Genomic DNA, 26,464 nt, shown 5'->3' with positions numbered 1-26,464 from the left:
AGGCTTCTTAATTAATTCAAATAAATTCTGGTTGACAGTTGAATCAATGAATAGACATATACATGTTTATAATTTAAAATTTACAATTTTAAAATGGGACATATAGAAAAAAGTTATTTGGATAACTTAAAGCCTGGATTTAGTTAGTTTTTTCCATTGTACGGAACATAACAAAAGCATAAGTAGTTCAAAGACCTTAAAAAAGTTGAAAATCCAGATTCATTCTATTTTCATAGTTTCTGGGTCTGATCAATGGTGTCATTTTGATGGTTCTGTTTTTTAGGTATATAAATTTTTATTTATAAAAAAAAAAATTCATAAACTAAGAGTTTGTAATTAAGTTATTAAAAGACAGATATTTTTGTAGTTTAACTTATTACTCTGCCGAGGTTCTGCCTCTTTGGCAGTGTAAAAACGTAAACCACAAAAATGTTTTTCATTTCTATTTATCTGCATTTTTCATCTGTCTGCTACATTCACAGATTACTGCAAACTCAAAATGCAATTATAGCAATTATATTCAACATTTTACGACTTTTTGTAAACTAAAGCACTTTCAGTGTCTTCCAAAGTGGTCTATTATGGGATAGCTACACCATTATCCATTAGCATATATATATATATATATATATATATATATATATATATATATATATATATATATATATATATATATATATATATATATATATATATATATATATATATATATATATACACATATATATATATACATACATGCATATATACATATATATCTGCATCTTCCCAACAATTAAGATGCATTGCCCCGTAAGACTTGCTAGCTAGCTTAACCATGTAAGACCCAAATATTGAAAAAAATTTGCAAAAAATAAATTAATTCAAATAATAATAATAATGTATACATACAGAAACCCAAATATATGAAAGAAAATGTGCAAAAAAAGTTTTAAAAAATTATCCATATATAAGCCCAAATATAGAAAAAAAACTAAAAATATCTTTTTTTTTTGGTAATTTTTTTCTAAATTATATATACATAACTGAAATATAGAAAATAATTTGCAAACAAATGAGCAAAAATAATATAGCTATATATAGAAATAGAAAACAAGAATTAAAAAAATAAGCTGATGTATTTTTGCAACAGTAGAATTCTGTGTTTTTGGGGACAAATCTGCATCTTCCCAATAGTTAAGATGCATCGCCCCTGTGGGACTTAGACCCAGATAAAAAGTCTTTCCTCTCTTTATCGCGTCAAACAACAAGAAAGTCACAGCAACACACGACTAAACAGCAAACTGTCACGTCTCTCGTGCAGACAGGTCTGTTGATTAAAACCAAATCTGTTCTGTTGTACAAACCTGAAACTAAAAAAAAGAAAACAGGATGCTGAAATGCACTGGGCATAGATGGAGGCCAAGCCAGAGGGACGCTGTGAGCTGGGTGATAATGTCAGCGGTGGGGCGCTCTGGGGTACGCTGCATTTTTTTGAATATGTGACCAGGTAAAACTTAAAAACTCACTTTTTTTGAAGCATATAACAAATTCAGTTTTAGCCTTAATGAGGGGGAAGCTGTTATTTCTACAGTTTGTAACACCTCCTATTGTTTGTGTGTGAGAGAGGAGGCAGAGGAAAGAGAAAGAGAGACCCACAGCAGTGTAGCGCTAACCTGGCATGAACCTGTTTTCCCTTCAGGCTCCCGTTCTCCACTCATCTGCTGCTGCTAATTAATACCACTGGGGAGGAGGAGGGGAGAAGACAGAGGGATGGGAGGAATTCTCTCTCTTTCTCCCAGAGTTCTTACTGCTCAACACTGGCTTTGTTTCGTCTATGAAAAAAAAAAAAAAACACCTTCTCTGTCTCTAGCGCACCACAACAGCCCGGTCCACCTCTGCCTCGCCCGGCTCCTCCTGGAGAAATGCTCCAGCAGTTTTTCGGCTGCTCCGCTTATCGGGTCACTGGCTGTTTGTGGCTGTCCATCAAGGAAACATGTGGCAGTCCGGGTGATGAAAAAGGCGACCGGCTCGCCACGCAGCCATCTGTTCAGAAATAAAACTTTCCTGCGGGTTGGCAGTGGTGGATCATTAACACAGAGTCCCATCTCTTCAGCAGTCAGCCTGCCTTAACTTTACCAACCCACTGTTTGTTTATCTGCACACTCTTTTTTATTATTACTCAAGCACTTTTTGCACACCTGTACGCTACCTGCAATGTCTGCACAACTCTGTGTATTTCAGGCTTTGCACACTATTGTACTTTTACCGTGTGTGTGTGTGTGTGTGTGCGCGCGCGTGCGTGCGTGCGTGCGTGCGTGCGTGCGTGCGTGCGTGCGTGCGTGTGTGTGTGTGTGCGTGAGTGTGTGTGTGTGTGTGTGTCCTCTGCTAGGTAAAGTTACTGACATTAAAAGTCTCTTTTCGGCCTAAATTTGCTCTCCTCATCAAGTTTGGTGTAAATTTTTACCCCACTGTGTCCCCTAATAGTAAACTGAGGGCTTAAAGCAGGGGTGTCAAACATGAGGCCCACGGGTCAAAAGCGGCCCTCCAGAGGGTCCAATCTGGCCCTCAAAGTGTAAAGACTACAGAGAAGACATTAAGTGCAGATTGTAAATTAGTAAAACTATAAATTTAAAATAATTTCTAGACCATGACAAGTTGTTTTGATCATGAAGTAAAATACTAGATTGTTCTTTGTTCTTTTGTCATTTTGTGTCCCATTTTTGTAATATTTTGTCTTGTTTTTGTTGTTTTTTTGTCAGATTTTTGTCTGACTTTTGTCATTTGTTTCATGTTTTTTGTCATTTTGTTTCTTGCTTTTGTAATTTTATTGTCTATTTTCTGTCGTTTGTCCATTTTTTTGTCGCTGTGAAATTTTTTTTGTTTCCTGTCATTTGTCTCATTTTTGAAATATTTTGTCTCGCAAACTTTCTCTTTTATTAGAAAAACAGTTCAGTGAAAAGTGTTTCTGAAAGCATCTGAGGTGAGACTCTTATCTGCTCCAAACTCAGCCTGCAGTTCAGCTGCAGGCTGAGTTGAGCTGAAAAGAGTTGAGCTGAAAAGTTCCTGATATTTTGTTGCGTTTTAAACTTCTTTTTTTCTTGTTTTTACAGCATCTGGTTAGAATGATTAGAACAGTTTATTTCTGATGATGATAATTTATAAATGAGATGTACAATTAATACAGTTTGATGAAATATCCTGGTTTTAAGCTTAGTTTTTGTTAAATATCATGGCGAAGCCTGCAAGTCATAGATGCTTGCTTTGATAATGGTTTAATTTTGATGACTTTTTAAAATACAAAAGGTTGTGGCTAACAATATCCCAGTAGCACTAAACAAACTACAGCTACAAGACTACAAATCTGATCTTGATGTGAGACTAAATATCATCTGAGATCGTGGAAATTGTAGTCATACCATAATATAGCTCACCTTCCTAGTCTCCCTGGTGGCTTGGAGAGAATGACTGCCTCTATTTCGTGTTTATTTCTGAAAATGTTTCTTTATCTTCCCTAAAATATTGTTGATCAAAGACGTATCACTTCAGACGTATTTAACTTTAACTAAGCTAAGTATTGGGTCAGTTACAGCTTTAATGGTTCGATTTCATTTGCATTTCCTGTACTTTTAATTTACAGTACGGTGATCTTGGTATGCATATTATCAGCGCTTCATTTCTAACGTTTAGGAGGCTTTGCAGAATTAAGTTATATATTAAAGTGGGCAGACACACTCTCCGTCTCTCTCTTAGCCACCCACATGTATCTAAAAAAGGTCAATGACACATAAAACTGATTCTTTCTCTTGTCACCGATGGGAAGTCTGAAATAAAGAAAGAAGCAAAGAAAAGAACCAAGACTATTTTTTTCACACAGCTAGCTGCAAGGACGTACAAATGCTGCGTGCGTATGTGGGCGTCTTTCTTTGTATGACTGCGTACAGAAGGAGAGTGTCCTTCCATCCGGAAAACATCAGTCTGAGGCGGCTCGTGTGCACGAAACCTCACATACCGACGTCTTCTTCCCTAAATGTTACAGAGGCAGTAATCCCTCAGTGAAAGTGAACAGTCATCATCAATAAATGTACTGATTAGCAGCACTGTGAAGTAAGATAATGAGATTCACTGCTGCGTCCTCCTTCCACCCACTCCCTCGCCCTGCCTGATTAATGAGCGTTTTGGGCCGGGGCCACGCCATTCCCGCCCAATAGGTGATGGATCACACCGTCACGGGCATCATGTGCGACTGTGTCTTTGTGTGAAATGTGGGAAGGACACTGATTGAATCCCAGAACGTGAAAAAAAAAAAACTACATAAGATGAGGTGACAGCAGCAAAGATAGTACAAACATTTAAGGAATGAAGCATAAAAATTAAAAGAAACCAAAATGCACAGAAGTACTAGTTCTAAAAAATCACTGGTGTTGCATACATTTTTGATGGAATATAAACACAAACTGCAGTAGAGTCGGTGTTTGTTCTCTGCACTAGCAAACATACTCAAGGCAAAATGATCAATGTGTGCGTGTTTCTGTTTTCATACATGTACAATCTTACTGCCAGCATATTGCTAATTTCATTAACAAAGACACAAAAACAGCTTCTTCCCCACTGCCATCACGCTAATAAACAGCTGAGCCATTCCTCCACACCTGTACAACAGACATTATTCCATGGATTTACTGGATATGTACAGTACTTTTTGCTCCATGAACAGCATTCTCTGCTTTTTGCACTGCATCATGCAATTATCATGTTGCACTACTGTGTTTATTTATTCCTTTCTAGCTTGTAAATATCTGTATATGTAGTGTTATATTTATTTTTATTATGACTATGTTTTTCTCCCTGTTCTTCTTTCTATAGTTTCTTTATTTTTATTATTCTTTTTCCATATTACTAGGGTGACACCAACAGCTGAGACAAAATTCTTTGTATGTTGTGTACACACTTGGTTACTAACCCTTGTGTTGTCCTGGGGGTCAAAACTGACCTGGTTTAAAGTTTGAAAATGTGGAAAAAAAAATTTTCACAGTGAAACTTCTGATGTCCACATTTTCAACATTTTTGGGAAATCTTTGAACATTTTTTGGTGAAAAAAAAGAAATGTTAAAAATGTTTCTTGAGAACATTCACAAAAAAATCTGCCAAAATCCAGCAAATTTGTTTTATTTTTAGGATTTTTTTGGAAGATTTTTACTCATTTTTAAAAAATACTTACAAGAATTGTCTTGCAAAATTTGGGAGACTTTTTAAAATAAAACTTTTAGGGCAAACTTTTAAGGGATTATTGGAATTTTCTTCCTGAAGGTTTTGCAAATTTTCAGAAATTTGGAGAATTTTTTTGCAGAATTTTTGGATTTTTTTCAGACAAGGAAACAATATTTTTTGGTGCCTTTAAATGAGGACAACAGGACGGCTAAAGCTGATTCTGATTCTAATTATATTCTGCCACTTAAATTAAACAAACACTTATTCATTCTCTAATTATGTGGCATCAGAAAGTTACTTTAAACCAGTACAGAAAGATAAAAAGTACAGATATTTTGTGTAATTTATTATGCTCGACTAAGAGCGTGTACATGCACGGCTATGCGTGATCACACTGTATACATCATTCTGACTGTGGACGCACCTGCAGGTACAGCTCCCACAGCTCCTCCTGGGTTTATGAGCGATTTTTAGAGACTGGAGATTAAGAGTTCTATCGCAGCAAAATAAGGTCAAACAGCAGTTTTTATGTACTTATTATTAGATATGCGAGGCTGTGTACATTATGTGCCTGTTTACTAACGGATGCTGCTGCTGTTTAACTGCAGCGTCCTGGACTTGACGAGGTTAGTTATATAAGGCAGGGCTCGATAAGCATGGATGAATTTTTGACAAAATGCAATGTGATATAATGTGATGTGTGACAAAAAGTCAGGTTTTGGAAACATGCTTTCGGGTGGGGAAGGAAGACGGAGGAAGAGATTGTGTTTATATGTGTGGATAAAATAAAGAAGGTGATCAAAGAAGTAGAGGAAAATGTGACGTGGATGTGGATACGAGCAGCAGAGGAAGATGCAGGTTAAAGCAGCCAGAAGGATTTTCTGGCCAAAGGCATGAAGGTTGCTTCGTGTGTGTGTGTGTGTGTGTGTGTGTGTGCGTGCGTGCGTGGGGGGGGGGGACCAAGGAAACAGGTCACATGGAGAAGAGTGAAGTTACATAAGTGGGTAGGTTTGGAAGATTTGGGTCATGGCAGCTGAGTTAAATAGAAAGTGGCAACATGAGATGGCATTTCCTCTAAAGTGAACTCAACAGTCTTGAAAAGCAAATGTTTCACAAGCATTTTAACAAAACAGCTCTGATTAAAGTGAAACGCTTGATTGGTGAACATACAGTAAAGCTGCAAATTTGGAGGAATAAACAATTTATCTATTTGATATTAATGTAAATATGCAAAGTAAACTGAAAAGTGCAACATTTGCCTCTAAATTGTAGGGAAATATAAGCATAAAGCAGCAAAAAAATTAAAATACAGAAGTACAAATACCTTAAAATTATACTTAAGTGCAGTACTTCAGTAAATGTATTAACTTTACTACTCGTAAATCAAATCAAATATATAAACAGAAAGTGGCACTGACTACCAAAAGCACATAACTGAGGTGAAAATGATCAAAAGACATTTAACCAAATATTAGCATTTCTGTATAAGCATTTTTGACAAATCAGATTTTGTCATAATTTATAAATCTATGAAAAAAACAAACTGCATGACAGTTTTTTTTTGTGATAGATGCATGTGTTTCAGTGGTTCCATCATAAAATTAAGGTGTTTAAGTGTATGTAAGCTTTTCTTCACGACTCTAAGTAAAAACTGACATTTTGAACATTTGCTTTAATCATTCTTATTCTTGTAAGTAATGAAAAACTACACTTTGGCAGGTTATAGATTTTTAACATAAATCAGGTACCTTTTGTTGCTTCAGCCAGCTGTGGGCCTCCATATTGGATAGGAAATAACAAAAAAGGAGTCTGTGATTTGTTAACTAGTCAACCAATCAATTTTGTGCTTTTACTAAAGTAGAAATTTGACTGTAGGATGTTTATTTGGACTTTGATATTGTAGTAGTGTTACTTTGGTTTAAGTACAAGATCAAAGTACTCGTTATACTACTGTTAAGGACAGGCCGGTGACTGCGGGTGCTGAAAGTGATCAATTAACATTAAAAAATCTACGGTTATTAACCACCGTCCTCACCCTCGAAACCCCAGAAGTCCGCTTCTGAACGACTGAATGTTGGACAGTTGCGACTGAGCGTTGGAGAGTCGAGCGAGCACTCGTCACGCTCCAGCAACAGTCCTTGCAACTATGTTTTTGTGCTGCTGGAACAACTATTCAGTGCGCTCACAGAGCAGAAAGTCCCCCTTGTGAGGACACTTTTTGGCTCCTGAATACTGCACGTGCCCAGTTTTTATGTGCTCGGGTTTGGAGACTAATTAAACGCCAGAGGCTTGGAAGGTCAGACGGACGCTTGTAACTGTAGCAGTGTAGAGTCTATACAGATAAGCCTGATATGTGACACACTAGAATATGGAATTTGCATCCAGATATACAGAAATAATGGAATGAGTATTTTAACCATTTGATGCACTAAATGGGTCAAAAGCGACCCAAATCCAATGGAAAACGGGTATCTCCTGATTCACACTGCACATCAAAGGGTTAAAAAAATGGCCATTGAGTAATACTATGCATTGTGGATGAAGTGGAGGCCATGCAGTCGTCTGATCACAACCATTTCGATACAATCAAATAAAGTGCTCAAATCATCCTGCTTAAATGCTTGCTCAAAGGGAACTGGATTGTTGGGTTCTCTGCTTAAAATCTGTACGGTCTTCACCTGACTATGTGAAGTGCTACGAGATGACAAGCAGTCGTGGAAAAAATGATTAGGCCACCCCTGTTTTCTTCAATTTCCTGTTCATTTTAATGCCTGCTACAACTAAAGGTACATTTGTTTGGACAAATATAATGATAACTAAAATAACTGATAAGAGTTTAGTTTAACCCTCGTGTCGTCCTGCGGGTCAAAATTGACCCCTTTTAAAGTTTGAAAATGTGGGAAAAAAACACATTTTCACAGTGAAACTTCTGATGTCCACATTTTCAACATTTTGGGGAAATTTTTGAACATGTTTTGGTGAAAAAAAAAATGTTTCTTAAGAACATTCACAAAAAAATCAACCGAAATCCAGAGAATTTCACTGGATTTTGGTAGTTTTGTGAATGTTCTTAAAGAAAATATTAGAAGTTTTACTGATATATATATAATCATTTTAGAATTTAGAATTTTCTTGCCAAATTTGGGGGATTTTTTTTAAAATAATACTTTTAAGGCGAAACTTGCAAGGAATTATTGGAATTTTCTTCCTGAAGGTTTTGCAAATTTTCTGAAATTTGGAGAAGATTTTTTGCTGAATTTTTGACTTTTTTTCAGACAAGGAAACAATATTTTTTGGTGTCTGTAAATGAGGACAACAGGAGGGTTAAGAGATGATATCAGACATTTTCCATGATTTTCCAGCTTTTAGGATTCCATGTTTTCTTTTCTGTCTGTTTTAGTCACAAAAAGTTCTAAAATAAAATGTCGCTATATTGACACAAACAAAGACGCATGCATGTGCTCTTATTTTCATGTCCACAACACAATCAATGTCTCCTGGTTTGTAAGTAGGGCTCTGATTGGACTATTATTGGATGTAGAAACAACGTTCCCTCTGGTTGTCCGCTTCATAACCCTGGTGCTGTTTTTGGTGTTTGACTACAACCACTTTTGACCACGAATAACGGTTACTAAATTACAGCAGGAGCATCACTTATATGACCATAAAACTTCACAATGAATCATTCTTCTTCAAACCAAACTTCAAACATTTACAAGAATACATTTAAAAGATGTGTGAAATCCAACATTTTGGTCCTTTGTGGTTTTTGAGATGCTGGGAAAAAGATAAACTGTAAATTCACTTGGTAAGGAGTGACAGGAAGCCTTTGAGTCTCTACTAGGCAAGGTAATCCTTCATGCCTGTTTGTATGTTGTGTAAGCCCCAATGAAACTGTGAGTTTCAAGGATGCTGAGGTCAGAGAGGAAGAGGTTTGCCGGCCGGGGTGTTAACCTATGGAGGGCTTATGGAGTCTGATGTGCACACACAAACGTACACCCACACAGCGGCATCCAGGAGAGTCTCTCCCATGCCCTTCAGGACGAATGCATCGCGGTGTCACAGAGGTAGTCCTTGTAGCGCCCACAGATGGAAGAGAAAAACAGAGAGAGGGAGCGAGAAAGGAAGGAAGATGTACCAGGAGGAGGAGGAAGAGATTTTATTAACTTTCAGCTGAACCCATGGAGTGCATAAAGAGAGGGTAAAATGTGGGAAAGGTTTGAAGGTACGACGGAGGAGGAGGAGGAGGAGGAGGGAGGAGGTGCGAAGATACAAAGAGCTGGGAGTTGGGCTGGAAGAGGGAGTGTGGGGTACAGTACATACGGACAGGTGCCTTAGATGTGAAAGTCTCCTGGGTTCTGAGCATTATTGAGACGCCTTATTATATCCTGATGGTGACGGAGTGACAGACACTCTCTGAGTGTGCAGGGTTGAATACGAGTCACTACTTCAAGCCCCGTCTGATACATATTCATTCCATTTGATGGACCCGTCCCCTCCACCCCCTACCTTCCTCACTCCCCCACTGAAGTGCTTCACACAAGACAACTATAAGATGAGAGCGATGTGTGACTGTGCAGAGTGTGTTTGTACACTACTGTACGTATGTGTACGTGCAGTTGTGTGTTTCAGTGTTTTGTTTGCACCTGCATAGAGGTGTGTGACGGTGATGCACACACCTGTTCATCGGCGGGACAGTGTGTGTCTACATGCATGCAGGTTTACATTATGCGAGTACCGGAAAATGCTTTGTGTGTGTGTGTGTGTGCGTGCGTGTGTGCGTGTGTGTCTGACTGGCACAAAAGACATCACAGAGACAAGGTGGAAGTCGGGTTGCTGCTGTCTCTGGGGATCTTGCAAGCACCTCCAAAACAAAAAGAATATACTCAAATGCATCACTCCAACCAGCAGGCCCATCCATCCATCCATCCATCCATCCATCCATCCATCCATCGATCTTCTTCCTCTTTTCCAGGGTCGGGTCGTGGAGGCAGCAGATGAAGCAGATCATTCCAGACGTCCCTCCTCCCAGCAACACTTTCCAGCTCTTCCTGGGGGATCCCGAGGTGTTCCCAGGTCAGATGAGATACATAATCCCTCCCTTCTGGGTCTACCCCAGGGTCTCCACCCAGGCAGACGTGTTCGGAAAACCTCCAAAGGAGGTCTCCCCAGAAGCATCCGAATTAAATGTCCAAATCACCTTAACTGGTTCTGTTAGAGGTGAAGGATCAGCAGCTCTACTCTGATCTCCCTCCAGATGTCTGAGCTTCTCCCCCTATCTCTATGGCTGAGCCCAGACACCCTACGGAGGAAGCTCATTTCAGACGCTTGTATCCATGATCTTGTTCTTTTGGTGACTACCCAGAGCTCATGACCATAGCTGAGGGTTGGAACGTAGATGGATGGTAAATCCAGAGTTTCTCCTTGCAGCTCAGTTCCATCTTCACCACGACGGTTCAATACAGCGTCCACATTACTGCTGCCGCTGCACCAAGCCGCCTGTGCATCTCTCACTCCATTTTCACATCACTTGTGAACAAGATCCCGAGATACTTGAACTCCTTCGCTTGGGGAAGCAACCAGCAGGCCCTGCTCAGCTTAATGCACCCTCAACCAGCTTTGACACACTTTCTTTACTTAGGGCACTAACAGAATCATGACTATTTGTCGCAGGTCACATATTTCTAGTCTTGCAGTTCTACATTGCCTCAATTATTGCACCAAGCTATGAACACACGCATTACTGCCGCCAACCCATGACAGTCACTCTCTCTCAAGCAACATGAGCCTGAGCTGGCTGACGAGACAAAAAGCTCTCAGCGCTTGTGCAGCTTCTAACTGAATCTCATTGGTTTGGAGTTTAGTCTTACTGATGAGTTTCAGTATCAGCCTTATTTTTAGGTTTTCTGACATGATGTTGGCTCTCAGTAAATAATATCCACTAGAGAGGCAAACAAGAGACAAAAGTTCTTACTTTAACGTTTAGGATGGTAGACAAAAACTTTAAACTCAGGATTTTGTCTTGATTTTGGAACATTAAGGTCCGTCCATCATCTGAGGTGTCACGCTTTAGATTTAATCTGTCTGGTTTTGCTTCCGAAGAGAGAGGTAATACAGACGAACTAAACTATTTATTAAACAGAGAACCTGTATAAAAGATTTGATTAGGGATTTTCTGGCTGTGAAGCTTCGTGAATTAAAGCATTTTACCAATCACAGATCAGATCAATTCAGACAGAATTCACTAAATACAGTGATAAGTTTTCTTATTTGTGACGAGACATTCTGTAATATATGTTGACTGAAATTCGAGAATTTCAAACACTGAAAACATTGTTTCAAGCAGATCCAAATGACTGAATCTCTCCAACAGAGGCTACATTTTTAATTACCAATCCCTGAAAATGGAACAAATTTTCCAACATGCTTGGTACTGGGGCTCAGAAAGTTCCTTTAAGTGTATTTATATATATGGATATATCCATATTTCATGTTAAAAATACTGTTTTTAGATAATCGGTTCCATCCCAAAGGAAGCAATGGATAAAAAACAGGCATATTTATTACATATCCTGCTACTGGTGGCAAAGAAAATGATAACGGTGTCCTGGCTCAGCCCACTGCCTCCCACCCTCCACCAATGGAGAGAAAGATTAAAGAAAGTGTATTTAATGGAAAAAATAACAGCAAAACTCTATTTGAAATTAGGTTTCTTTATGAATTTATGGGCCCCAGTTATTGCTTACTTTAATTTGATTTAACAGGCCAGGGGGGATGTTTTTGTATGAATTGCAGGTGGAGATGTAACTGCACTTGTGTCTGGAGTGTGTATTTTGACATGTTTCACGACCCTCTGCTGCTCTCTAATTCTTCCTTGAATGTCACTCTTGTCTTTAGGTGGGTTGAGACGATGCCATGAGTTTGCTGTGTTGCCGAATTGTATGTTTGTTTGTGTGTTTCATGTGTTCTTGTTTGTCCATTTTGAGTTGCATATAAATATGTATAAGGACATGTAATTACAATAAAAACTTGGTTCAAAAAAAAAAAATACTGTTTTTAGTCGAAACTTTGAGGCCTCAAACATCACGTGGATTTGATGTGATTATAGGAACATTCAGTAAGGCAAAATATGCTCATATGTTGTTAAATATCAACATGAAAACATGGGAGCAACTTGGAACTTTGCACATATAAAGACAAAATAGAGCCCTGCATGCACACACGCTTTCTGTAGCTAGCACACATTAAACTTTACTGATGTTAGAGGATACAAAAGTTGGTGAAATGTCAACTAAGGAGTGCATTTTTAATCTGAACTACGGACACATTCATGGTGCATACACTGGGTAACAGATATAAGCACCAAATGTTCCCTTAAAAACACTTGAAATCAATCACATCAAATTCTAATGGCGTCTCGGGTCTCAAAAGTTGAGGAAATGTCAATGAACGATTGTAATTTTAGCATGAAATGTGGATACCAGAGAGTAACAGATTAAAGCACCAAATGTTTCCGTATCTGAAATCAAATCACATCAAATTGTAATGATGTTTGAGGCCTCAAAAACTGGTGATGTGTCAAACAAGAACTGCATTTTCAGTATGAAATATAAAAATATCCATATATGAATGCAGTTACAGGAACTTTTTTCCCCAAAACCAGCCTTTTTGGATAATTTTGGACCATCTCCCACTTTTAAGAACTAGTAATTTAAATGTGTCCTCTGCTGGAGCCATTTAATCATTTGGAGACAGTTTTGTCTATTTTCTTAGCAAATTTCATGTCTGTTGAGTTATATTTCTGGAGATACTGAACCTTTAAAATGGCTTCCCAGGTTAAATGATATTTTTTGAGGGTGAAAATACAAACATTTCCAAGTCTGAAAACATATGAAGCTTTCAAAATTCAGCTCAATATTTGACAGAATTTAATTTTGGGTCCCAAATAGCAACTCTGAACAAATTTGGAGGCGCTGCTGCAACACCGCGACCCGACCCGACACAGACTGACCCAGCTGTTAGCTGAAGAAATGCAGCTTTGTGCAGGATTTCATGCATTGAAATAAGGCAAGGAGCAGCACTGCAGGTGTGTTGTTTGAGGTACTGGTTTGAGTTATTTCTGAATCAGCTCATTTTATTATTGTTTAGCTAATTAGAAGGTGGTAGTCATTAAATTGGGACGGTTACTTAGTTGACATTTTAGTGATATCCAGTCATTTTTTATTCATAAGTGATTGTTTCCTTGATAAATAGTTATGGAATTTGTAAAGACAAGATCATAATGAACATAAAAAACATATATTTTTTTTAACTTTTAATAAAAATGTATGCAAGATATATCCCATGAACTTCAAAAGTCCCTCAGTTATATATTGAAACACTGCACAATGATTTCTAACACTCAGATAAGATTTTGCTGTTATCATTGTGCCAACTATCCACCAGGTAAACAACACAAACACACTGTTCACCTTGTTTCTACAACACTGCATCGCGCTGTAGCAAAAGATGAGCTTCAACTTTTCAGAGCACTCTCCCATCCTTCCTGTGTGACACAAGCAGGATTTCTAATCTCACAACTAATTTAGAAAGACAAATCCTCTCAGCTGTAATTTTAATATAGTGTTTCAAAAATAACACGGAGACCAAACTAGGTCACGGTGGCACACTTCCGTTTGCTGGTTGTGTCGAGCACAGGGCTGTGGCGAAGTGACAGCTTCTGTCAGCGGCTTTCCGGGAGGAGGCGAGTGAGCAGGGAGGGAGGGAGGAGGGGTACGAGGAAGAACAGGAAGCAGTGCACTGGATGTACCGGCATCCCAATGGTGTCTGACAGCCGCCTGCCTCTATTCTCACTCTTACCTGATGAAACGAAGGCAGTGGATTGAATTGCTATACTTGATTTGCTCATCTACATATTTTTGAATTTACCACCAGCTATATATGTAGTATATTTAATGCCAGAGCTGTACACCATAGCAGTACACTATAATTAGTTTCCATGTTAGTTGTACTTTGCATGTATCATCTGTCTTATCATGCATGTATCACATTGTGTGTTTTATGGTCCTTGCTAAAGCATACTTTGGCCTGTTGCACACAGATCAAATCAATCTTAGTTTAAGCACAAATCAAAGACAGACAAAGCGATATTAAACTGAAATCTGTTGTACAGAAACAACTGAAAGCAACACCAACGAGTGTGGATGTTCTTTCATAATGTTTTGCTTAAATTTTTCCTTTGATTTCAACTTTTTAAATTGTAATTAGCTCAAGGTCATTCTAGTTATGTTCTTTCATAATGATTTGCTTGCTAAGCATACCTCTTTGTGTAAAAAAACCCTAAATAACTTAACAATTAAGAGTTTAATATGCTTAATCTTGATGTGTCAACAAGCCTGTTACAGCGGGTAAATATAAAAACCACCTTATCCATCTAAAATTGAAAAAAAAAAAACCAAAACACATTTTTCTCTTTATTTTGTCCAGATTAATAATTGCCCAAAAAAGTGGAGCCTTTTAAAAACTATGTTAGCCTGTTGAGACACTGTGTGATGCTGTTAAAATCCAAGGTGAGGGGCTTTTTTTGTGTCACTTTTTAACTTCTCTGTGATTAAAACATCAATAGGACTGACAACCTTGCAATCATGCAATAGCTTCTCATAGAAGAAGCACAGGAGTTGCTGTTTCTCTTCCTCTCATTATTAGCATTTACGATTGTGTCTTTTGCCCTAGCTGACTTGTCTGACTGCAGAATCTGAAATATATGTCAATGAGTTTAGAGGTTTAACAAGTTGAGATTAAGTAAACTAATCGGACCTTTTCTATCACACTACTTAGCAGATGTTGGCTAAGATGCACAGTCTGTAGTTTGGCACCCAAAAACAGAAGAAGAGATGTACAGTAGGGTGTCTTCCAGTGCTACTGTACCATACAGGCTGCCAAAAAAGACTTAGCATGTCCCAATGCGTAGTATGTCAAACGCAGCATGCCAAAAATGCCAGGATGTCCTCATATATCTGCTCTCATTCTGCACATCACAAGCCAGCATGCTTTTCTGCCCATTCTGACCCACAATCCTCTGCGCAGTTGGTGTCTGCGAGGGTTTAAAAAAAAGACAGACGATGGCTTGTTTTGATGCAGATATACGAGCAGGACGGTCAAAACTTAAAGTGCAATATTATGACGAATTAGCTTGTAGCAGTTTTATACATACAGCATGTAGCAGTGTGTATATTCTAGTGCAGAGGTGTCAAACTCATCTTAGTTCAGAGGCCACATTCAGCCCAATTTGATCTCAAGTGTGCGGATCATCAAAATCACAGCATAATTAATAATCGATAAATAAGCACAGCTCCATATTTTTCCCTTTGTTTTAGTGCAAAAAAGTATGTTCTGAAAAAGTTCATGTTTCAGGAATTAAAAAATGAGACACAAAATGTCAGAAGTGAAAAACAAAATGACAAAAAATGAGACTAACGACACCAAACAAAACAGAAATGAGACAAAAAATTGTACAAAAAACTACAAAGCGACAAAAAAATGGACAAAAACAAGACAAAAAATTCCACAAATGACACAAACGAGACAAAAAATGACAAAAGCGAGAAACAAAACGACAAAAATATAGACAACGCAAGTGAGACAAAAAAATTACAAAATGACACACAAAACAATGAATAAAGCAAAACACAAAATGACAAAAAATGAAACAAAAAAAACAAGCGAAACAAAAGGAAACATAAAACGACAAAAACCAGAAACAAAATAACAAAAAAATGAGACAACACAAAAAACCCACAAAGACACAAAAAGTTAGAAAAAAGTTACAAAGCGACAAAAAAATAGACAAACAACACAAGTGAAACAAAAAAACAAAACGACAAAAATGATGCGCAAAACAACGAATAAAGCAAAACACAAAATGGCAAAACAAGACAAAAACACAAGCGAGACAAAAAGGAAACAAAATGACAAAAACATGAGACAAACAACAAAAGTCCGACAAAACAAGACAATAACAACAAAAACAAGACAAAATATTACAAAAATGAGACACAAAATGACAAATGAACAATCTAGTATTTTACTTTATGATCAAAACAACCTGTCATGGTCTAGAAATGATTTTGAATTAATAGTTTTACAAATTTACAATTTACAGTTAATGTCTTCTCTGGAATTCTGACACTTTAAAAAGTCGTCCCGCGGGCCTGATTGGACCCTCTGGCGGGTCGGTTTTGGCCCCCAGGCCTCATGTTTGACACCCTTTTTAGGGGTTGCTGAAGCTGAAGTTTGTACAGGAAGTATGAAGAAAGACTACGCAATTTGGAATGTAGTTTTAGTCTAGAAAGACACTTGAAATAACTTTGTGCAATAAAGTTTGATTGCAGTAAAAGTGTTCAGAACACAAACAACTCACAAGGTACTTTTTTATTTTATGCCAGTTTCTATTAAAAATTGCTCATACGTTCCATCAACAAATCTAAAAATTAATCAGCTTTTCATGATTGACCATCACTGACTAAAGAAAGCCTTGCACAGGTTTTCCTGCAACAAATCCTCACACACTGGAGCTGGACTGCTTCAACTTTCCTCTGTTGTTCTATGATCCGCTCTGATGCTATTTAGGGCCTGACAAAAGACAGGCTCCTGTCAAGCAGGATGCAAAACCCTGTAACTGGCGAATAAGCTCATTCTGTGGTATAATTGTTGCATTCCAGAGTGGTAGGGAAACCAGCCTTGAGCCTATTATTAGCCATATGGAGAGAGCTACAGGCCTGGCTGGTTAGAGAGGGAAACACAGCGTTGGACGAATGCCAAGCGCTCGAGGAGATAGCAAGAGAAATTCCTCGCTTTTAATTAAGAATTTAATACTGAGACTGGTATTGGTGATTAGTATGTAATTAAAAGCTCTAGCAGTGTTTCACATACAAGTATAATTAATAGCTGCGTGTACGTGTGCAGGGTGTGCGTGATTATACATGCAAGCACTGGTGTATGTATGCAGAGAATCTAAAATGACACAAATGCTGATAATCTTAATTTGTTTTCCAATCGATGGCAACAGTTAACGTTAAATACACACGTGGTAGATGGAGAGAGCCTCTGGTATTTGAATTGTTTCATAGTTTTCTCTGTAACTTTTACTAACACAGGAGTGTAAAACTCACAGCATAATAACCTAGAAGTGCAAAAAGTAAATTCTGAAATTGTTCACATTTAAGGAATTATCTTTTTACAAAACACCATGAACAACGTGAAATTTCTTAAGAGAAAAATAAGCTCAATTTCAAAAACTTTATGCCTCAGTTTATCATGTACACATTACAACTTACAGATCACAAATCACAAAACATTCAGTCTCAGGTATCTGGAACTACTTTATGATCAAAACGACAAAAGTCAGACAAAAAAACAACAAAAACAAGACAAAATATTACAAAAATAAGACAAAATATTACAAAAATGAGACAAAATATGACAAAAATGAGACACAAAGCGACAAAAAAATGGACAAACAAAAACAATAAATAAAGGGAAACAAAATAATTAAAACAAAACAAAAAACACAAGCAAGACAAAAAGGAAACATAAACCGACAAAACATGAGACAAACGACAAAAGTCAGACAAAAAAAACAAGACAAAAAACAACAAAAACGAGACACAAAACGACAAAAGAGCAACCTAGTATATTTTTGCAGATCAAAACAACTTGTCATGGTCTAGAAATTATTTTAAATTTACACTTTTACTAATTTACAAACTGCAGTTAATGTCTTCTCTGTAAATTTTCCACTTTGAGGGCTGGATTGGACCCTCTGGAGTGCCGCTTTTGGCCCGCGGGCCTCATGTTTGATACCCCTGAACAAACAGATTGAGGAAGACGATATTTGTTGCATTAGGAACATCAATGCTTAGAATTTTTTTACTAGTTTTATAATTAAATATCATAGATAAATAAAGCTGTAAGGTGGTATATATTTTGTGTGTTCATGTTTCAGATGTGAAAAAAGCATTTCTCACCAAATGACATACTAAGGATAAAAGATTTTCAGGCACCTTTTTCTTTTCTTGAATCACATGGTGACTGCATGCATCAACAACAAAACTGTCATCAGAACCAGATTGACATTTCAGCAAATCCTTTTTTCTAACTGAACTCTGACCTCAAGGAAAAAAGAAAAACTGAAATATCATGTGTGTAAAACCAGAACTATTGTGTCCATGTAGGATATTAACACTCGTGCTAAGAAGCTGAATATGAAGGTATGTTACAGGGCCTAGTATGATGAAACAGACGAGCAGATTTGTTTCTGCTGCTTTATTTCTGGTACAGTTTGGAATATTGTCATTTTGTGTATGAGATTATTATAATTCACCAGTATTTGGAACTGCACAAGCATTTTTTTATGACACAAAAAGCACAATTTCCAACACCTTTTTATTACTGTCTACATTTCAAAAGTTTTAAGAGGATGTTTGATTGTGTTTGTGGTAAACTGGATGACAGCAGGTTATTTTCTACCATCAGTAATGAGCTCTGATCATGTCTTGGAAATCGTTCATCTTTGCTGAAGGTGACCTGAACTGAACTATCAAATAATTTCATTCCAGAGTCGAGATTTCATTTGAATTATAAGGACTCCTTATTGTATACCAACATTTTGAAGACAATCTCATGAAGGAGGCTTTGACCTTCAGACCCAAACACACACATCTGGACAGCAGATCCTGGTCCAGTACGACATGCTAAGGTACATGTAACAGCTCTGTATGTGTTCCTTGGTAACGAAGGTATAAACACACAGTCAGAGGTGAGACTCAATAAAACAAACAGACAGCTGTGGCATTTACCCAGTCACCGCTATCAGACTCTTTTACAATGACTTTCTGGAAAATACTGACAGAAACGCTCACACACACACACACACACACAAACAAGCAGCTGTAGACACGTTCATGTGCTCAACATCATGTTACACACTACAGCCGCATGCAAAACTATTCAACCCCCTCTGACTTTTTTGACATTCTGGAAAAATGAGCAACATTACAACTGCAGGCGATTCCTATATCATATAAGAGGTGGACAGTTAGTTTACTGAAATATAATACCAAAGCAAAATAAAGATTTAATCATAATCCATCCAAAATTTATACTTTTTTACAAAAAGTAGGTTGCAAAATTATTCAACCCCCTATAAACAATGCTAGGTAAATACAGACAATTGCAGTTCAACTCAAATGCCACACACCTGTATGCCTCTAGCAAGCAACATAGTTCAGGCCAGAGAGAGGTCCCTGAAGTTGAAGAGGAGATTGTTACTTTGCACAAGACAGGAAATGGGTACAAGAAGATATCCAAGCTGTTGAATGTTCCTAGAGACTGTTGGAAGCATCGTTCAGCATCACATTTTACCAGACTGTCAAAAATGTCAGGGGGGTTGAATCATTTTGTATGCAACTGTACATATTGTAGATGTAGAGACGCACATATTATTAAAATCTGAATCACAACAAGCAGAGTACGGTGGTGAAATCTGAATTGTGCTCATGAGAGACAAACTGAGGAGCTTCAGAGCAGCTCCAGCTACATAATGACTCCCAGCAGCCAATGACAGCAGACTTCCTCCACATACATAAGCACACTTGACACGGAGCATCGACCTCCGCTGTGCTCAGTCGCTGAGCTCTCATAGAGCAGGCAGGAAAAGAAGGCAGCCAGAATAATGGCCCGGTGCTGATTCATATCAGGTGATTGTCTGTGACATGTGGTGTTCAGCCAAAGGCCAAAGGCCACTGCAGCAGTGTTGCCCTTTACAACGCCACATTAGGCCTTGCTAATTCGCAGGCAATTAGCCCGGCTGCATGAGAGCTAGCCCGAGGCCACAGGGGTCACAAGAGAGCAGGTTAGTCAGCACAGACGGCAGCGAAGCCATTTGATGAAGGTACGGGTCAAGCCTGTGTTTCTCAAGTGGTAGATAATGGGAAGACCTTCAAATTTCAATAACCGTACAATAGAAAGATGAATTCTAAGTAGCTGACATTTTCCATCTTAGCATGAACAGAACAGAGTAAAGCGAAATAGAATAGAGAATAAAATATGTGCCATTTTTCAATTTGACTCATTTATCGTGCAGTCTTTAAAACCTCAAAAAGTAGTGAGAAATTGTCTTCAACTGATCCCACAACCAAATCCTATCATCTTTAATCTAAGACAATCTACTTACAGCAATGATTTTAAACTGACAAAAGCAACAAATTCTCACATTTGAGAAGCTGAAACTTTATAATAATAATAATTATTCCAATAGTAAAATTATTTGTCTGTCAACTAACCATTAAAAAACTTAAAGGACCAGTGAGTAGGATTTATTACATAGGGATGTGGCAGTAATAGAATATAGTATTAACAATGTTTCCATTAGTGTGTACACTACAGTTCAACAGTGTGGGGTCCCTTAGAAAGATCCTTATTGTTGAAAGAAAAACTTTTTTTTTTCCAATGAGGATACCATTAAATGAATGAGAAATGCAGTGCAGATGTTGTTAATGAGGTAAATGACTATTGTAGCTGGAAACAGCTGATTTTTAATGTAATATCTTCATAGGGGTACAGAGGAACATTTCCAGCAACCATCACTCCTGTGTTCTAATGCTACATTGTGTTAGTTGATGGTAAAATTGTTCTGCTGTCTCTAAAATGAAAATATTGTTATAAAATTCTAACTTGTGAGTTGTTGTTTTAGCTCCAAAAAGGCGGGAAATCACAAAAAAGTTTGAAAAAAAAGTTTTTCCCTCAGTTCTCTGGAGGATAATACCATCGCTACTTAATGCAAGGTAGTTTGATCATTTCCAAGCTCTTACATAGTTTCAATACTGTTTAAAATTAATTCCCTTTTAATGCAAGTAACAGAAAAGACTCATCCAATCTTGATATTCAATCCACCTTCAGTGGAATCCTAACAACAAAGGTTTTATTGTCATCTGCTGCCACATTCAGAGCAGATCAGAAGCTGTTAGAGTTTATGTACAGTCTTTAAAATGATGATTATCGCCTACAAATTGGTGGTTGAATGTGGAAATATTGTACCTGTCACTAATACTGATGTGCACATGCATTTGCACACATGGTGGCCTTGAAACCCCAGAGAATGAAATGAATAATGAATACCTCAGAAATCCCATTTGATTCCTTAAAGAGCAGCTCCTCTTCCTCCGAGACCACCATGCTGCTAGACATGACCAAAAATTCCTGCTTGGGAATGCTGTTGCAACCTTCAACCTCACTGCTAACCGAGTGTAAATCCTTCACGCTGCTCCTTTATTAAAATTAAACTGCATTGAATATCTTTACTAGTAGAAAACATCATTTCAACAAGACATAAAATCAGCAGCCAAACAACCTGTAGCAAAACAAATGCAGATAGTGCTCTATAAAAACACTGAAAGAGCATAAAGTGAAAGCTAATTAAGGGAAAACATAAAACGCCGAGCAGCAAGGACCGAAGGGCGTGTGTTGAAGGTCAGTTTTTGGAGTTTAAAATCGTGACTGAACGGGACGACCCGATGGCCAAGCGGTTTCTCAGCCCACCAGACGGTGTAGATGCCCTCAGCAGCCGAGCCCCCGACTGCCCCCAGTTGCAGTTTGTCACTACTCTACTCTCTTTTCCATTCAATAAAAAAATACTGGCTGCACATGGATAGAAAAATAGACCTAATAAACCTTCTTTCACTACAGATGACTCACTTTCTTTAATATGAGACAAAGCCGGAGCGTAAGGAAAAGGAACCCCCGGTGCGGCCCTGGCTTCCTGCTGAGTGCATGATGAGCTGCAGTCAGGTCGGACTCAAAAGTAAAGGGATGTGAGGGGGCTGCAGAGGGCATGGGAAAGCAGAGCGTAGGACACAGGTCGAGAGAGGGAGAGGCTGGTAAAGATAATATAGAGGGGAGATAATGCCGTTCCAGCCATACAAAATAATATCCGAAAATGACGCAGCCTGATGCAATGCTGTTTGCATTCCACTCCAGCTGTATCCAGCACTCCAGTACAAAAAAAAATGCTATGCATGCATGTTACACAAGCTGAATTTAGAAGCTCCATAAACAAATTGCTTATGCATGCATGTGCTATTTAATTTCACAATTTTTTTTGTTACAGACTCTAAACCTCCTCCACAGCTCAGGAGGAAGCTTCTCATCATTACCTCTCAGATGAAAAGAGCTCTCCATATTCATTATTTTTTTCTCCAGCTAAGACACAAAAACCCCATCTCATGACCTTGGAAAGTTGCATGATTATAACGGCTAACTAGAACGGCTTTGAATGCATTTGAAGACGTGTGTGTGCAGACGGAAGACGTGCGTTAATCCAACGGTGGTCAACCAACCAGTTGGGGGAACGTGTGTGTGTGTGTGCGTGTGTGTGTGTGTGTGTGTGTGTGTGTGTGTGTGTGTGTGCGTGCATGACTGTGTGTTGTCCTGGTTTCAACTCTGCCGTTCCTGCACTCTCGCATTATCATACAGAGCAGACGGAGTGCGTGTGCTGGGTAGTAAAACTCTCCTCTGCTCTCTGAGAGCCCCCCCAACCCTCCCATCTCATCTCCTGCTGAGCTCCCCGTGTGCAATCTGCAGACTGCACACGTACGCTGCCTACCTGAGTGGGAGTCTCTCTGTGGGTGTGTGTGTGTGTGTGTGTGTGTGTGTGTGTGTGTGTGTGCATGCATGTGTGGCGGAGGGTGAAGGAGACGGCGAACACGACAGACAACGTATGAGGTGTTTTCTGAAAGCTAAGTGTTTCGGTACATTCAGAAAACAAGCACCTCGGAGCGCTTCGCCGCTGCAAACGTGGCTCCACGCGAGTCGGCGATGTCTGCCTGAACATGGCAGCAAGACAATCTGTGTGTCCGCATCCCACTGAGCACAGCTGACAGCAATCACCTGAACTGGAATGAACCGGACTTATGTAACTTTCCCTTCGACGGCCACGGCTGGTGTGAAACAAGCCCCGCTGTGCTGAGCTGGGTCATCCAGGAAGCATAAGTTTACAGCAGGGGTGTCAAACATGCGGCCCGAGGGCCAAAAGCGGTAGAGGTGGGCGGATCGATCCAAATATCAATAATATCAATACTAGCCTTGGTATTGATATTGAATGACAGCAGCGTAATGGTAGCAACACTTTAGTTTCAGTTTCTGTCCTGTATGTCTGCACTGATGCGGCTTCAACAAACAGGCGACCTGATTGGCTGTCAGAGGTCCTCCATCTGAGGAGCAGCAGCTAATCCTCCTCTTGTGATTGGATGTTGTACCGTCACATGAATCAGCGCTGCCAGACAAACAAGCAAGCAGGCTCAGCTACATCATATATCATAGTGATGGAAAGTATAACTTTAATTTCTTCCATGGCTCTGTCAGTCTGTTCCTGTCTGATGTGTAGAATGAGCTGTTTAGCTGTTGGACGATCCTCAGCCAACACTGAGGAAAGAGGAGGCAGAGAGGGAGAAGTCCGACTGAGATCCAGCTAATGATCAGACTGCAGGCAAGAAGATCCTGAACCAGAGACCATTATAAAGACTCGTGCTGTAGCAGGGTTACAAAATTAAATAATCATTAATCACAATCATGATTTTTAGCTTCTAACCACTATAAGATAACAATTGACTGCAGCCTTTAAAATTTAAAAATGCGCTGCGCTCTTAAAAGACGTAGCGCACTTACGTGAGCAGTTTTCTCCGCTCATAGAGAAAAACACATGGATAAAATCAATCGCTTCATCTTGGACTACTTTAAAATGAGGACACTTTATCTCACTCCTTTCACAGTAAATTTTGCTCTCACACCTGTCTGATCACCAGCCACTGAGCAGCACCTACCACAGTCTGCGCTGTGAGGCGTTCAGGGAACATCGGTAAATGTCTGTCAATAAGCAAATGTTCAGCTCGTGAGGTGTTTCACCTGTAACCAGGTGGGACCAGGTGGATGAGAAGAACTGACAATGTCTGTGGCACTTTATTATCAAAGACAATAACCAGGGGGGTATTAAAATATCATAATTAACGTTACAAAAGTAACTGTGCAAAAAAAATTTGCTTAAAGCTCTACTACTGAAAAAGTTACTCTGGAGTATCGGTATCGTCGATACTGGCTCTGTATTCACTTGGTATCGGATCGATGCCAAATCTTGCAATATCGCACACCCCTAAAAAGTGGTCCTCCAGAGGGTCCAATCCGGCCCTCAAAGTGTAAAAATTACAGAGATGATATTAACTGCTGATTGTAAATTAGTAAAACTAGAAATCTGAAATAATTTCTAGACCATGACAAGTTGTTTTGATCATGAAGTAAAATACTAGATTGTTCATTGTTCTTTTGTCGTTTTGTGTCTCATTTTTTAATATTTTGTCTTGTTTTTGTTTGTTTTTTGTCTGACTTTAGTCGTGTGTCTTATGTTTCTCGTTTTTGTTGTTTTGCGTTTCCTTTCTGTCTCGCTTGTGTTTTTTGCCTTATTTTTGTTATTATATGTTTGGCTTTATTTGTTGCTTTGTGTGTCGTTTTGTTTTTTTTGTCTCGCTTGTGTTTGTCTACTTTTTCGTTGTTTTGTTTCTCGTTTTTGCCATTTTTGGTCTCATTTGTGTCATTTGTTGTCTTGCTTTTAGCATTCGTCCATTTTTTGCAACTTTTTTGTCTGATTTTTTGTCTCTCGTTTTGTTTGGTGTCGTTTGTCTCACTTTGGGTCTCGTTTTTGTCATTTTCCATCTCATTTTTGTAATATTTTATCTTGTTTTTGTTGGATTTTTTGGCTTTTTTTGTCTGATTCTTGTCGTTTTGTAGACACTGTGATCTGGAAGTTGTAATGTGGAAATGATAAACTGAGGCATAATATTGTTGACATTGAACTTATTTATCTTAAATTTCAGGTTGTTCATAATGTTTTGTAAAAAAGGTAATTCCTTAAATGTGAATATTTTCAGAATGTACTTTTTTTCACTAAAACAAAGGAAAAATTAGGAGCTGTGGTTATTTATAGGTTACTATGCTGTGATTTTACTGGTCACTTGAGATGAAATTGGGCTGAATGTGGAACCTGAACTAAAAAGAGTTTGACAATCCTGGCTTACAGCCTTTTCTGGAGAAGTTACACGAGAGAAATGTGTCTTGAGATCCACCTTGAATCGTTGTTTTGCATGCTTTTAAAATATCAGTTCACGCTTGGTGGGGGTGAAAGTGTTTCCTTTCCACACATCTGGGCAGGACTGTATAACCCAAGACAAATTGAATGAGCGTATTGTATGAGCATCTTAAGAATTTTGTTTTCAAAGTGTTCTTCAAATATTGCTACACTACAAATAAAAGATTTTGTGTCTTCTTTCTACGGCCCTGGCCCGACTGGAAAGCAACACAACGCCGGGTTTTGTGTCTCGCAACAAACTCCCTGCACTGCTATCATGGACGAATGCCAGAACGTGTGAAAAGAAAACCACAATGCCATCAGCAGAGTGCCTTAATGATCCTCCTAGAATGCAGCCACACACTCAAATCAATGAATCTAGCGGCATAATTATGGGATACTAAAACAACCTGGCACTCAAATACAACCAGCAGGAGAATGCAGTCATGAGCTGTGGTGAGAGAAAGCCTGAATGGTCTCAGTAACCCTTATCCTCTCTCTCCGAACAGGAAAACTAATTGATTGAATCCTACATGCAGGTAAGAAGCTCTGCCAAAACAACCTGGCTCATATCATAACCTTTTTGTCTCCGTTTCTGGCACGCATCTCCGTTCAGGGAACGCCAAGCCGAAGATTATAGACGGGGAACAAACGCAGGTTCGTGAAAAAGGGAAAAAAGAAGAAGAGAGGAGAGGAGTGAGTGACTAAGAGAGTGAAGGAGAGAGGAGGGCGTTTGGTGGAGTGTTTGGGAGATGAAGATGGAAAGTGAAAGAGAGAGAAATAATGAGAGAAGAAGAAAAATGTTCCCGCTCTCACTGAGATGAATTGGTTGATAGTTTGCAGACAGCCTTTTCAGTGTGTCAGTGGAAGGACTATATCCATCCCCTTCTTCACTAATAAGGCAGAGAATCCCCAAGACACAACCGCAGGGATCTATTCATTTGTCTCCAACAACACAGGCACCTTTCTGCTCATATTAGCCAGGATTTGCATAGCTGCATTTGCATAAGGATTTAATAATGTCATCTGAATGAGACGAAATGCATCTGTCAATCATCCTCGGTTCACTAAAAGGTTTGTGTGCACTTGCAGACAAACCACTGG

The 26,464-nt window shown here is 38.7% G+C and overlaps 1 protein-coding gene across 4 annotated transcripts in view; it reads right to left on the bottom strand.

Moving 5' to 3' along the window:
- Positions 1 to 26,464, bottom strand: part of LOC111585271 (forkhead box protein J3-like) — an 86,460-nt gene that overhangs the window by 45,952 nt on the left and 14,044 nt on the right. The window lies entirely within an intron of this gene.

The sequence above is a fragment of the Amphiprion ocellaris genome, chromosome 8 (assembly GCF_022539595.1).
Source record: "Amphiprion ocellaris isolate individual 3 ecotype Okinawa chromosome 8, ASM2253959v1, whole genome shotgun sequence".
In the NCBI taxonomy this organism is placed as follows: Eukaryota; Metazoa; Chordata; class Actinopteri; family Pomacentridae; genus Amphiprion; species Amphiprion ocellaris.
Note: the sequence above shows the minus strand (reverse complement) of the source record. Positions and strands in the feature narration are given on the sequence as shown.